Source organism: Phaseolus vulgaris, chromosome 11, assembly GCF_051622355.1.
Source record: "Phaseolus vulgaris cultivar YP4 chromosome 11, ASM5162235v1, whole genome shotgun sequence".
In the NCBI taxonomy this organism is placed as follows: domain Eukaryota; kingdom Viridiplantae; phylum Streptophyta; class Magnoliopsida; order Fabales; family Fabaceae; genus Phaseolus; species Phaseolus vulgaris.
Window position 1 is genome coordinate 49,406,118 of NC_143508.1, and position 16,705 is coordinate 49,422,822.

A 16,705-nucleotide genomic window follows, 5' to 3' on the forward strand; every position below is an offset into this window, starting at 1 on the left:
TATTTAAATGACAAAAATTTTCTTTCGTATCTTATTTAATAGTTATTATGTTTTTATAAATTTAACTAGATTTTAAAATCCATCAATTTAAATTTTAAAAGAATAACAATTCAATTAACATAATTGTATTAAAATATTAAGATTTATGAAACTAATTTATTTTTAAAGTCTCGGAGTTTGCATATGCATTGCGTGTTTTGGTGGCCACTGATAGGGGAGTATGCGTGGATGATGGAGGTGTCCAAGGAAACAGGTCGACAATGTGGCGCGTGAAGAAAGGTGGCGGAGGAGTGCGCGGAGTACGTGAAAGTGAGTGACAGTAGCAAAGACGTGTAATCTTTATTAATATTCACACGTCTTTTTCATCGTCACTCACTTTCACGTACTCTGCGCACTCCTCTGCCACCCTCCTCTACGTGCCACATTGTCGGTCAGCCTCCTCTGTCACCTCCGGCACCCCACTTACTCTCGGTCAACTATCACCGAAACACATGATGCATATGTGCATTCTGTGATTTAAAAATAAAATAATTTCATAAATCTTAATATTTAAATATATAACTGAATTGTTATTATTTTCAAATTTAAATTGATAAGTTCTCACGGATTTTAAAATCTAATGAAATTTATAAAAACAAAAATAATTATTAAATAAGATACGAAAAAAATATATTATCATTTAAATATTTTACCTTAGTTTTGTTTAAACTAACCATAAGTTAACCACTAATAAGGTTTCTTTAAAATATGTTTAAATATTTTTTTAAAATATATATTTTCTGTTAACAATATTTCGTATTTCAATTAATTGTAGCGACTCGTATTTTCAAAAAAAAATTTGTTAAAGTTGAAGTTTTAAAAAGTTATCACGTTTAAAAATTGTATAATGAATAATATCATAATAATATAATAATAAAAAATTCAAATCAATAAAAAGTTTTATTATATTATATTAGTGGAAACACAGTCGTTAAAATCCACATTTTATTATTATTATATATTATTATATGTATTCATATCTTTTAAATATCAAATATTACTAAGTAAAAATAAGATAGAAACATTTTTTTTCATCTTTTATGAGTTTCAACTTATTATTTTAGTAATTAAGTTGTAGTAAAAAATATATTAAACAAATTTAAATTTATAACACAATAAACATAACCAATTTTGAATTGTTGTTACTAACATTAAACTAAAAAAGAGAAATATAATAATGAAAAGAAAAAAGAATAAGATGAGAAACTCCGTAACAAACCTTTAAAAGATATTTATTTTCTAATTTTTTTCCTCCTCTCCGCAAGAATGTCGTATTAAAAAACTTATTTATCATCTCCGCTCACATCAACAATGATGGCAAGATAACTATGTATCTTAACTCTGTACCTTAAAGCAATTAAGTCATCATTCTAGTGAATCACTAATTTTGATTTGTTGTTACTAACATAAAACTAAAAAAGAGAAATATAATAATGAAATAAAAATAATAATAATATGAGAAACACGGTAACAAACCTTAAGAAAATATTTATTTTCTAATTCTTTTTCTTCTTCTCCCTAGGAATGTTCAAAACGCATTTATCCTTCCCGCGACAATGATGTCAAGTTAACTCTATATACCTTAAAGAAATTAAGTCATCATTATTGTGAATCACTAATTTTGATTTGTTGTTACTAACATAAAACTAAAAAAGAAAAATATAATAATGAAAAGAAAAATAAAGAAGAATAAGATGAGAAACTCCATAACAAACCTTAAAAAAATATGCCATATTCGCATTCATCCTCCCGTCGAACAATGGTGTCAATATAACTTTCTACCTGTGCAATCTGAATGCTCTGTATTCAGCCTTCAGTGTACGAAAATGAAAAGCGAGAGTAAAAAAAAATGAGTAACATTAACAAGAAAAGAAAGCTCACTTCTTACTCTTGCCTTGAAGAATGAATCTTTTTATCTAATAGAAGTGATATTAACTGAAGAGATAAAGTGAGAAAGAGGGAGGAGAGAAAAATATAATAAAAATTCCAAACATAAATTCAAATTAAAAAGAAACTGTGAGTGAAAACTGAACAAATAAAGATATATTTCAAAAACTAAATTCAAAACTGATAAGTTTTAATATTTACAAAATTACAAAATAACTAAAAAAATAATAATTTTTATATATATAAAAAAAACAGTTATGGAGGAATCCCATTATATATAGGTATAGATTTTCAAATTTTCAAACTTTCAAATTTTTTAATAATCAAAACCCTTTAAATTTTCAAAAATTTTAAATTTTAAATTTTTCAAATTTTTAAACCCTAAAGATTTTTCGAAACACTCCAAATTTCAAAATTTTGAATTTTTATAATTTCAAAATATTCAAAATTTTAAATTTTCAAAATTTTTAAATTTAAAACTAAAGGGAAGGCTTTATCCCATCAAACCTCTTTTTCATTTTCTATTTTCATATTTTCATTTGACATACCACAATTTTCTGCACTTTGAATAAGCGAAGGAGCAATTTTCCAATTGATAAAAGGAACAATTTTCTATTTGATATACGGTTTAGTTTTCCATTTGATATAATGAGAAATTTTCTATTTGATTTACGGATCAGTTTTCCATTTGATTTCGTCATTTCTTATCATTTTAGTTAGTTCAATCAAAGAACTTAAGATCGTAGTGGCACATGTGCTCTCTTTTTTTTGTTGATGTTCGTGTGGTTCCTTTTCTCTCTCCTTTGATTTTTATCTTCTTGAGTGAAAATTAGTGTTGTCCTTTTTGTTGTTGATTGGTTGTGGATGTTCGGGGTTTTCTGCAATGACTTTGGATCGATTGGGAAAATCTCTAAAAGCTTTGGTATTTGCGGTATGTTATGAGAACATCTTTACAAGGTTGCCTTTTTTTCAATGAACAAAAGAAGTTGACAATTTATTGGTGTTCGTTTTGTTTCAAAGTATGCAATATACGAGGTAAGTTATTGGGAAGAAGAATTTGTTGAAGACCTTCTTGAGCATCATAAGAGTTTGTTTTCTGATAATTAGTTTAACATTTCTTCCCTTTAAAAATGAAAAAAAAATATCTTCTACAATAATTTCTCACTGCAGAGACTTTAGGAGAAACGAGATTCGGTTGTATTTGAAATTATGAATGCTCAAGAAAAAAAGCACATGAAGGTTTCATCGAACATGTATCATGCTGATGGAATCTCTGTGTGATTTCCTCAGCAATTAAGATTGTGTTTATAATGTAATTTCAGAAGATTGTGTTTGAACAAAATTAATGTTTCAAATATTTATTTATGTGATAAATGTTAAAAAATTATTAAAATTAATTTTATAATGTGACTCATATGAAATAGATTTTGGGTTTTGGGTCTAAATATGATTTAATAAAATCTTATGGTCCATTGGTTAATATGAGAAGTTATATATATATTATGACACCTAATGAAAACTTAATCTGACAGAGATTGTGAAAGAATAGAAACGGGTCTGTCTCTGCAAATAGGTTGGTCATCAAGAAAGAGTGTGACAAGAACATAAAAGATAAGAGATAGATTGAGAAAAGAAGATTAAAGAAGCTGCTTACATAGGACCTCTCATGGATCAAAGTAAGTGTCTATCTCTATTATAATGAATGTATGATATGTAAGAATCATAGTTTATAACATTCTTATGATAAACTGCATTCATGGTTTATTATTGTACTATTTGATCTTACAATAAAATTTTAAAATAAATTAAAACAACATGTTAAAATTTTCACATGGATTATACAAACTCATACAAATCTTAAAATCTCACAAAATGTAAGCCTTAAGTCTATTCTAAATCTTAATCTATCTATATATATTTAAAATAACATTTTTCTTAAAAATTAAAATATTCTTGAAATAATATCTTTTAAAATATTTTAAAAATTATTTTTTCTTTTAAATTGGTATGAATTTTTCACAAGTGTAACTTGTTATGTGATTCTAACCTTTTGGAATATGTTATACCGTTTTATTTTTTTCAAATAGGTTTATTCCTATTTAAAATTTTGAATTTATTAAATTTATTTGAAAAAAAAAGTGTTCTTTAAATAAGTGTGATCCATCGTTTTCAAAATATTAGTTGCATTGAAATAAAAATTATTATAAAACCTTAAACAAATAATGTGACATAATAAAACTCTTTATTTATTTAAATTTTGTATTATTACGTTACGATATCATTCATTATATCACTTTTTAAGCGTGATAACTTTTTAAAACTTCAACTTTGACAAAAAAAAAATTATATGCGTCACTGTAATTGAAATACGAAATTTTTTTAACAGAAATATACTTTAATTAAATTTTCAAAAAATATTAAAACATATTTTAAAGAAATCTCACTAGCGGTTTAATTATGATTAGTTTAAACAAAAGTAAGGTAAAATATTTAAATGAGAATAATTATTTTTTTCGTATCTTATTTTACAGTTATTTCTGTTTTTATAAATTAAACGTGATTTTTTAAAATCCGTGGGACATTGTCCATTTAAATTTTACAATAAGATACAAAACAAAAAAATATTGTTATTTAAATATTTTATCATACTTTTGTTCAAACTAACCACGAGTAAACAGCTACTGAGGTTTCTTTAAAAACAAAATTAACATTTTTTGAAAATTTTATTAAAATATATATTTTCTCTTAAAAAAAATCTATTTCAATTAATTATACAAGTTCAAATTTTTGTCAAACTTGAAGTTTTAAAAAGTTATCACGTTTAAATATATATATATATATATATATATATATATATATTAAGATTTAGGATCTTATTAATAAGACTCAAGTCTTAGATTTTGTGAGATTTTCCATGTGACAATTTTAACATGTTGTCTTAATTTATTTTTAAATTTTATCTCATATAAATAAATATTTTAAACATTAATTTTGTTCAAAGTGATTTTAAATTTTATTGTTTTTATAGATAGATATTTAGAATTTGAATTTTTCAAATTTGTAAATTCTCAAGAAACACATATTTTCAAATTTGAACACATATAAATAAATCTTTTAAATATTAATAATGTTATTTCTACTGTACTCAACTCACAAAGCAAAACCTGGTCACGTTCTCAATGGTAAAAATAAAATAGACCTTTTATTTTATTTTTTTTTAATTGTTTACTATATTTTAGTAAATAAAGATTATAAAAAATAGGAATTATTGACATTTAATGTAAAATTAACGTAAACATGTCAGACAAATTATTTATAAAAAAAATGATAAACTTTAAGCATTAACTACAATTAAAATAAAAATTTAATTCTGTATTTATAAGAAGAATAAAGTTAAAAATTAATTAGAACAAATTATTTATAAAAAATGATAAATTTTAAGCATTTATTAAAATAAAATTAAAACTTTAATTGTGTATTTATAAGAACAATATAGTTAAAAAACTAATTAGAACAAATTATTTATAAGAAAATGATAAATTTTAAGCATTAATTAAAATAAAATTAAAACTTTAATTGTGTATTTATAAGAACAATATAGTTAAAAAATTAATTAAAACAAATTATAGCTCATGACTAATTGTTCATTTCATAATTATTCAAATTTAGAGTGTGTATTTGTAAAAGAGATCAATTTTACAGAGTTATTTAATCATCTTGATTTTTTAAAAATATTTGTTCACTTTTTTTTTGTTACCTTTTTTTTCATTTTTTATATTTCTCCTTAACTTTTTTTTTAGTAATTTTTCATTTTTTAAACAAATTCTATTGATTAGGAGATAGTTCAAATAATTTTGATTGATTATTTGTTTTAGAGCAATTTTTTTTATTGTTTTAAATGTATCTTGTTGTTATTTTGTTGTTTCTTTTTCTTTATGTCACTTCCATTAGATAAAAAAATTCATTCTTCAAGGTAAGAGTAAGAAGAGCACGCACCCCACGTTAGTCTCTGTAAGGGAGTTTTCTTTTCTTAGTTGTTTAATTGTTAATGTTACTCATTTTTATTTTTTTTACTCTTGCTTTTCATTTTCGTACATTGAAGGCTGAATACAGAGCATTCAGATTACACAGATACAGAGTTATCTTGATACCATTGTTGATGTGGGCATCGACAGGGAGGATGAATGTGTTCTGAAAATGGCATTCTTGCGGAGAGAGGAAAGGGATTAGAAAATAAAGATTTTTTTAAGGTTTGTTATGAAGTTTCTCATCTTATTCTTCTTTTTCTTCTTTTCTTTTCATTATTATATTTATCTTTTTTAGTTTTATGTTAGTAACAACAAATCAAAATTAGTGATTTACAAGAATGATGACTTAATTTCTTTAAGGTATAGAGTTAACTTGACATCATTATTGATGTGAACATTCTTAGGGAGAAGAGGAAAAAGAATTAGAAAATAAATATTTTCTTAAGGTTTGTTACGGAGTTTCTCATCTTATTCTTCTTATTTTTTCTTTTCATTATTATATTTCTCTTTTTTAGTTTAATGTTACTAACAACAAACCAAAATTGGTTGTGTTTATTGTGTTATAAATTTAAATTTGTTTAATATATTTTTTACTACAACTTAATTACTAAAATAGTAAGTTGAAACTCATAAAAGATGAAAAAAATGTTTCTATCTTATTTTTACTTAGTGATATTTGATATTTAAAAGATATGAATACATATAATATAATAATAATAAAATGTGGATTTTAGCGACTGTATTTCCACTAATATAACATAATAAAACTTTTTATTGATTTGAATTTTTTATTATTACATTATTATGATATTATTCATTATACAATTTTTAAACGTGATAACTTTTTAAAACTTCAACTTTAACAAAAAAAAATTAAAAATAGCGGTCGCTACAACTAATTGAAATACGAAATATTGTTAACAGAAAATATATATTTTAATTAAATTTTAAAAAAATATTTAAACATATTTTAAAGAAACCTTATTAGTGGTTAATTTATGGTTAGTTTAAACAAAACTAAGGTAAAAATATTTAAATGATAATATATTTTTTTCGTATCTTATTTAATAATTATTTTTGTTTTTATAAATTTCATTAGATTTTAAAATATGTGAGAACTTATCAATTTAAATTTGAAAATAATAACAATTCAGTTATATATTTAAATATTAAGATTTATGAAATTATTTTATTTTTAAATCACAGAATGCACATATGCATCATGTGTTTCGGTAATCATTGACTGGGAGTAAGTGGGGGTGGCGGAGGTGACAGAGGAGGCAGGCTGACAATGTGGCACGTGGAGGAGGGTGGCAGAGGAGTGCGCAGAGTACGTGAAAGTGGGTGACGATGACAAAGACGTGTGAATATTAATAAAGATTACACGTCTTTGCCAGTGTCACTCACTTTCACGTACTCCGCGCACTCCTCCGCCACCCTTCTACACGCGCCACATCGTCGGCCTGTTTCCTCGGCCACCTCCGCCATCCACGCATACTCCCCTATCAGTGGCCACCAAAACACGCAATGCAGATGCGAACTCCGAGACTTTAAAAATAAATTAGCTTTATAAATCTTAATATTTTAATACAATTATGAAAATTGAATTGTTATTCTTTTAAATTTAAATTGATGGATTTTAAAATCTAGTTAAATTTATAAAAACATAATAACTATTAAATAAGATAGGAAAGAAAAATTTTGTCATTTAAATATTTTACCTTAGTTTTGTTTAACATGAGGTTTCTTTAAAATATGTTAAGGTTTTTACTCAAAAAAAAAATTCACAATATTTGGCTGTGAAATCAAGTCTAAGATATTTTTGTGTAAATCATACAATTCTGGAAACTGGACAGAAACCTAAAAATGTCAAAGAACAATTGAACAAAATGTCATGGTATGAAACCAAAATTCAACATATTTTTTCTTTTAGTCATGGTTGTTTGCCTTTCACTTATTTAGGAGTGTTTGTCTTTGTTGGTGCTCCAAGGGGTTGTTTTCTTCAACCTTTAGCTGATAAAGTCAAATTGAAGCTTGCTTCTTGGAAAGCTAAATCTCTTAGCATGATGGGTCGGGTTCAGTTGGTCAATACGGTGATTACGGGTCTTCTAGCTTATAGTTTTAATTTGTATAAATGGCTTGTCTCTCTTAAGCAAGTTGAATAGTGGTATCGAAATTTTATCTGGACGGGTGATATTCTGAAGAAAAAAAAAAGGTATAGCTACTATTAATTGGGCTATGATTTGTTCTCCGCTTGAGAATGAGGTTTGAAGATTATTAACCTTCACCATGAAAATAATTATTAAGAAAGAGTGGACTTTAAGCCTAACTCAACCCCATAAAACCGGCTCATAGGGTTGAGGTTTGCACCCACTTATATACAATGAAAGGCTCTAATCTCTAATCGATGTGGGATCTCCAACACACCCCCCTCACGCCGAGACTGCCAACTCGTGCGTGGGACTATATATTATGGGTGGTCCGATAGCGGCCCGATAGCTGGTGGCACGATAGGCCCAACAAATACTCGCTAGGATAGGCTCAAAATGGCTCTGATACCATATTAAGAAAGAGTGGACTTTAAGCCTAACTCAACCCCATAAAACCGGCTCATAGGGTTGAGGTTTGCACCCACTTATATACAATGAAAGGCTCTAATCTCTAATCGATGTGGGATCTCCAACACACCCCCCTCACGTCGAGACTGCCAACTCGTGCGTGGGACTATATATTATGGGTGGTCCGATAGCGGCCCGATAGCGGGTGGCACGATAGGCCCAACAAAGACCGTTGAAGGTGAACTGAACTAGTGTGAGAAAAATATAGTCCTTCACCAGGGGTGCCCTTGAGGTACCAAAAGACGTGAGACAGCTTGCTGATGATGAGTTGTGGGTGCAGATATGAATTGGCTTAAATTGTGGACAGTGAAGGCGATGTCTGGTCGCGTGTTGGTTAAGTAAACTAGACGTCCAAGGAGTCTTCTGTATTGAGAAGTGGCATCAGCATTGAGAGGTGAGCCTTGGTCGGGAGAGAGACGGGAGGTGTGAGTCATAGGAGTGGCCACAGGTGCAGAGTCAAGCATGCCAGTTTCTTGAAGGAGATCAAGAGTATACTTGCGTTGACTTAAATGAAGACCAGTACTGTTGCGAGCAATTTCCAGTCCCAAAAAGTAAGTGAGATTACCTAAATTTTTTATCTTGAAGTGATGGTGAAGGGATGCAGTAATTGTATTGATTTCCTCCGTGTCATCACCAGTTAAGAGCAAGTCATCAACATAAACAAGAATAACAGTGAGTTTATCATTATTATATTTAAGAAAAAGAGAGTGATCAGCAACAGAAATAGAGTAATTATTTGATAAAAGAAAAGTAGAAAGTTTGGCGTACCATTGGCGACCAGCTTGACGAAGGCCATACAAAGACCGTTGAAGCTTGCAAACATGCTGGGGAGAAGGAAGAGAGAGGCCAGGTGTGGGGGTCATGTATATCTCTTCATGGAGATCACCATGAAGAAATGCATTATTGACATCAAGTTGTTTTAAAATCCAATTTTTGGTAGTGGCAATAGCAAGCAGAAGGCGGAGGGTAGTGAGTTTAGCAACAGGTGCAAAAGTGTCTAAGAAATCAAGTCCTTCAAGTTGGGTAAACCCTTTGGCAACAACTCTAGCTTTGTGACGCTCAACAGTGCCATCAGAATGGTATTTGATTTTATATACCCATTTACAACCAATAGTTTTCTTTCCTGGAGGGAGAGGGGTAAGTTGCCAAGTATTGTTAGCAGCAAGAGCTTGAAGCTCATCTTGCATGGCAGATTGCCAAGAAGCATGTTTGGATGCTTCGTTATATGTCCGAGGTTCAGGATGAGAATTGATAGAGGAAATAACATTTCTAAAATTGGAAGATAAGGAATTGTAAGACAAGTAATTATGAATAGGATATCTACTACTTACAGTGTTGGTTGCAGTGTGGAAATCTGCAAGATAGGCAGGTTGTCGATGAGGACGAGCTGATCTTCTTGGAAATTGGGGTGAGATGCTTCCTGGAGATGCAGGTGGTGATAATTCTGATAGAGATGCAATGTTGGATGCAGGAGCAGAGGCACTATTTGTTGGAAGATCATAGGATAATGAGGCTGGTGGAGGAACAGTATTGGGTGCAGGAGTAGAGGCACATGGCTCGACAGGAAGTGCAGTATCAGAAAAAAAATCAAAAGCAGAATTATATGCATTAGAAACAGGGAGAGATAAAGTGTTAGGGTCCTTAGGCAAGCCACTGTCCAATTTATATGGAAAGTGGTTTTCATGAAAGATTACATGTCTTGATATCTCTATGCTATGAAACTTTAAATTTAAGATAATATAACCTTTTGTATTTTGTGGGAAACCAAGAAAAATACCTTTGATAGATCTATCATCTAATTTTTTTCTATGTGCAGTAATGGTATTAGCATAACAAAGACAACCAAACACTTTTAGAAAGGAAATGTCATATGGTTTTCCAAACAACTTTTCATGAGGAGTGATGTTATCAAGTAATGGAGTAGGAATAGCATTTATTAAGAAAACAACATGATTTACAGCAAATTCCCAAAAAATAGGAGGAAGATTTGCTTGAAAAAGTAAAGCCCGGGTTACATTTAGTATGTGTTGATGTTTACGTTCTACAATGCCATTTTGTTGTGGTGTTTCAACACAAGATTTTTGATGTATAATTCCCTTTGAAGCATAAAAATTTGACATAGCAAACTCAACACCATTGTCAGTACGAATCGTTTTGATATTAGTTTTGAAATGATTTTGAACGAAAACAGTGAAGTTAATGATGTGTTGACGCACTTCAGATTTGTTATGCAGTAGAATAACCCAAGTATAACGCGAGTAATCATCAACAATAGTCAAGAAATAACGAAAACCTTGCATAGAAATTATGGAACATGGTCCCCAAATATCAAAGTGTACAAGATCAAAAATAGCAGAGGTAACAGTATTACTTAAAGGGAAAGGAAGTTTTCTCTGTTTTGCACGACTACAAGTGTCACATACATGATGAGTATCAACAGTAATAAAAGAGTATTGTTTGCTTAAGACATGTAATCTTTCATGTGAAGGGTGTCCTAGTCTATAATGTCATAGTGTTTTGTCTGTGATATTACAATTAATAAAAGGGGCAAAACAATGCGGTTTAGAATGACTAGAAGCAGGCAAGGTAGTGACAAGGTACAAGCCATCGGTGGCTTTAACTGTACCAATCCTCTCTTGAGTGAGATTGTCTTGTATAATGCAGTGGGTTGAAGTGAAAGTTAAAGTGCATTTAAGTTTGTGTGTGAGTTTAGAAACAGATATTAAGTTTAATTGAAAATGAGGCACGTATAACACATCAAACAAATAAAACTGATCAGAAAAACGTACTAAACCAGAATATGTGGCATAAACAGTTTGGCCATTTGGAAGACTAATTAAGACAGGTTTAATTTTAGTATAAGTAGTAAAAACGTTCAAATTGTGACAAACATGATCAGTGGCACCAGAATCAATAATCCAAGATTCTTTTATAGAAGATAGTGAAGAGAGAAACTTACCTGTTGAAGAATGCTCAGTATTGGGGATTTCATCCGTAGAGATGGTGCCGACTTGATTAATTTGAGTGTGAGGGGCAGGATCCTCAAGGTTTTGCTGACGCAAAATGTTGGTAAGGAATTGGCACTGTTGTGATGTAAGTTGAATCCCCTTTACATCCTGTTCTTTAGGAAAAAACTCAGAAAAAGTGTCAGTAGTAATCATATTATTGGCTTGGGATGTCCAATTGGTGAATTTGTAGCCAGGAGGGAACCCATGCTTTTTATAACAGGTGTCAACAGTGTGGCCAAGACGATTACAAAAAGTGCAGACTTTTCTAGTAAAAGAAAACTTTGAGGTTTTAACATTATTACCAGAAGGAAAACCCACTTTGCGAAAACAAACAACCTCAGTATGACCATATTTACCACAAAAATTGCATGTAATAGTGTGACTACTATTAAGACTATGAAGACTAGGGTTTTCATTAAACATTGCCTAAAAGATTTTTAAAACCAATCAAGATTTTGAAAGAGAACAGAAAAAAAAAAAATAACGAAGAACAGCAAAGAGGGAAATAAAAATCAGAGAGAAACGCAGCAGAACTCTTCATTCGAAGAGCTCTAATACCATATTATAGTAAATGAAGATGAATATTCCTTGTCTGATGTGATGCTTTAATGTAGCGTATGTAATCGCACGTAATCGTAATGAAGAAAGAGAAGTTTTGATGAACCCTAATTGTAGAGAAAAATAAATATAAAAGAAACTTTTATTCACTTGTATATTAGAGAGTAAAATACATGGTGTATATATAAGAAAAAGATTAAGACCTAGCTGAAACAGAAAAAGGAAAGTTGGGTCAAACAAACAAAGCCCAATAATTTAAAATAGAAAATTAAATATATTAACAATAATGCATACTTAAGCTTGCTTAGAATTTTGCTTATAGCAACAAGCCTTGGTATTTGCTCTTGAAAGTCAGGGTTCTTAAATCAAAATACGAGTTTCGAATGGTTTATAGATCCTCATATTTTTGGCCTAGAATTAAGCAGTTTTATTCTACTATACTTTATTATACTTCTTGGACTGTTGGTATAAGTTCTTTTATTAATTTCTGGAATGATAAATGGTGTGGTACTACTTTTTTAGAAAATATTGTAGGATTATCTGATGGTGCTAGCGTTTCGGATACAATCTCTCAGTTTTGAACAGGTGGTTATTGGAATATTCCATTGTCTTTACAACAGATGCCTCATCTTTTTAGTCATATCATGGTTAGGGTGAAACAGGATAATCCTAATTGGGTTCTATATGAGTCTGGTCGTTTCACTCTTAAATCAGCTATGACTTTTTTCTTGGATCCAGAGCCTTATCTCTAGTGAAATTAGGTTTGTTGGGAGGAAATTTTGTTACTTTGTTACACAATCTTAGCACAACAACCGCACAAAATCTTCCTCTTTGGAGTGCACAATCTTAACAGCAAGGCCGTCAAGGTACCAACTCATGCACCAGCGTTACGGGGCTCATATGTTCTGTAGGCTCCCTAGTTCTTTATGTATCATGCATGCAACTTTTCTCTGAAAACCCTGGCGCTCTTGGGCCTTGGCGTCTTCAGGGGATATTTACTTGTGCTAGACCCGAATGTACTATACACACCACCTGCATGCACTTTCTCGCTAACTAGGTCTTTCATATATACGGATTTCAACACACACATCTCTGGGGTCCACTTACGTGACCACTAATGCAACCAAACCACCGAGCCGACTTGCTCACAGGTGCCGATGTCCGATGCCGACGCCGATGTCCGAGGTCTGGTTCAATACATCATTTAAATATTTTACCTTAGTTTTTTTTTAAAACTAACCACAAAGTTAACATCTAAAGAGGTTTCTTTAAAATATGTTTTAATATATTTTGAAAATTTAATTAAAATATATATTTTTTGTTAAAAAAATTTCGTATTTCAATTAATTATAGCGACTCGTAGAATTTAACAAGTGAAAACTGAAGAAATAAAGATATATTTCAAAAAACTAAATTCAAATATGATAACTGTTTTAATATTTACAAAATAACTAAAAACAGAATAATTTTTTTATAGATTTTCAAATTTTTCAAACTTTCAAATTTTTTAATTTTCAAGATTTTAAAATTTTAATTTTTTCAAATTTTTAAACCCTAAAGACTTTTCGAAACACTTCAAATTTCAAAATTTTGAATTTTTATAATTTCAAATATTCAAAATTTTAAATTTAAAACTAAACGGAAGGTTTTATAAACCCATCAAACTTCTTTTTCATTTTCTATTTTCATTTGACATACTACAATTTTCTGCACTTCGAATAAGCAAGGGAGCAATTTTCCATTTGATATAAGGAGCAATTTTTCTATTTGATATATGTTTTAGTTTTCCATTTGATATAATGAGAAATTTTCTATTTGATTTACGGATCAGTTTTCCATTTGATTTCGTCATTTCTTATCATTTTAGTTAGTTCAATCAAATAACTTAAGATCGTATTGGCACATGCTCTTTTTTTGTTGAAGTTTGTGTTGTTCCTTTTCTCTCTCCTTTGATTTTATCTTCTGTTTAGTGAAAATTAGTGTTGTCCTTTTTGTTGTTGATTGGTTGTAGATGTTCGGGGTTTTCTACAATGGCTTTGGATCGATTGGGAAAATATGTAAAAGCTTTGGTATTTGCAGTATGTTATGGGAACATCTTTACAAGGTTGCCATTTTTTTTCAAGGAACAAAAGAAGTTGACAATTTATTGGTGTTGGTTTTGTTTCAGAGCATGCAATATACCGATCTAAATTATTGGGAAGAAGAATTTGTTGAAGACCTTCTTGAGCATCATAAGAGGTTTGTTTTCTAATATACATTTCTTCCCTTTAAAAATGAAAAAAAAAATATCTTCTACAATAAAAAGCAATTGGTGATAATTTTCCACTGCAGATTAAATTTTAAAGTAATTTAATTATAGTGAGTCAATGTAATTAATTGAAATACGAAATTTTTTCAACAGAAAAAATATACTTTAATTAAATTTTCAAAAAATATTAAAACATATTTTAAAGAAATCTCACTAGCGGTTAACTTATGATTAGTTTAAACAAAAGTAAGGTAAAATATTTAAATGAGAATAATTATTTTTCAAATTTAAAAACTTTCAAATTTTCAAACTTTCAAATTTTTTAATTTTCAAAATTTTGAATTTTTTAAAAATTTAAAATCGAAACACTTCAAATTTCTAAATTTTGAATTTTTAAATTTTCAAATATTCAAACTTTCAGATTTTTAAAATTTTAAATTTTCAAAAATTTTAAATTTAAAACTAAATGGAAGGCTTTATAAACCCATCAAACCTCTTTTTCATTTTCTATTTTCATATTTTCATTTGACATATCACAATTTTCCGCATTTTGAATAAGCGATGGAGTAGTTTTCCATTTGATGATATAAGGAGCAATTTTGATATATGGTTTAGTTTTCCATTTGATATAATGAGAAATTTTCTATTTGATTTACGGATCAATTTTCCATTTGATTTCGTCATTTCTTATAATTTTAGTTAGTTCAATAAATGAACTTAAGATCGTATTGGCACATGCTTTTTTTGTCTGTTGATGTTCGTGTTGTTCCTTTTCTCTCTCTTTTGATTTTTATCTTTTGTTTAGCGAAAATTAGTTGTCCTTTTTGTTGTTGATTGGTTGTGGATCTTCAGGGTTTTCTGCAGTGGCTTTGGATCGATTGGGAAGATCTCTAAAAGCTTTGGTGTTTGCGGTATAATATGGGAACATCTTTCCAAAGTTGCATTTTTTTTCAAGGAACAAAAGAAGTTGACAATTTATTGGTTTTGGTTTTGTTTCAGAGTATGCAATATACCAATGTAAGTTATTGGGAAGAAGAATTTGTTGAAGACCTTCTTGAGCTTCATAAGAGGTTTGTTTTCTGATAATTAGTTTAGCATATCTTCCCTTTAAAAATGAAAAAAAAAATCTTCTACGATAAAAAGCAATCGGTGATAATTTCCCACTGCATAGGCTGAACTATAACTAGAAACACACACTCAAACCAATTAATCTATGTCCAACTGTTTTAATTTTGTAAGCCAATTTGCTGTGTCTTTTTAGTTTTCTCAACAAAAATTCAAGTACATTTCGAATTTTCATAATAAAAACACCAAATATGTTTATTTTAAAATGAGAATACCAAAATTATAGATGATTCAACAAAATACAGTACAAAAGTTATATATTTTAAAATATGATGTTAATTTTTATGTATATTGTAATTTTTACATTATCAATTAATTACAATTTTATCTCAAATAACTTTATAAGAAAAACTTAAATATGATTATAATATTGGATACATAGGACAAAAGTTATATATTGTCAAATATTAAATATATAAATAACAATAAAATACTTGATAAATAATAATAAAATACAGATATACATTAAAAACAAAAGTAAAAAATACGCACTAGTATATATTATTTAAATTAGAATATTAATAATGTGTTTTACATGTATTACCTTAAGAAAAATGTTAACACAGGTTTCTTTAAAATATGTTTTAGCATTTTTTGAAAATTCTATTAAAATATTATATTTGTTGTTAAAAAAATGTATTTCAGAGAGCGAGTCATATAATTCAACAAGTTCAAATTTTTTTCAAAAGTTGAAGTTTTAATGTGTCAGCAAATAAGTTGAAGTAAACAATTAAAACCAAATAAAATGTCAAAAATAAAAATAAAAAGGTCTATTTCATTTTTACAATTGAGAACGTGTTCAGGTTTTGCTTTGTGAGTTGAGTACAGTAGAAATAGCATTATAAAAGAAAAAAAATACAAGGTTAAAGGATAATCAAATTAAACATTAAATACACCTTTCAATTATTTTTTTCATTTTGTTATTTTTTTTTATGTTTAATATATAAAAAATTATTAGTATCAGCAAATATTAGTAAGTTACTGACATTTAATTTAGCTAATACACGTTAAAACATTTATGAAAATAAATAAATTTGAAACAATACTAATGTTTAAAATATTTATTTATATGTGGTAAAATTTGAAAATATGCGTTTCTTGAGGATTTTCAAATTTGAAAAATTAAAATTCTAAATATCTATTTATAAAAACAATAAAATTTAAAGATCAGTTTGAACAAAATTAATGTTTCAA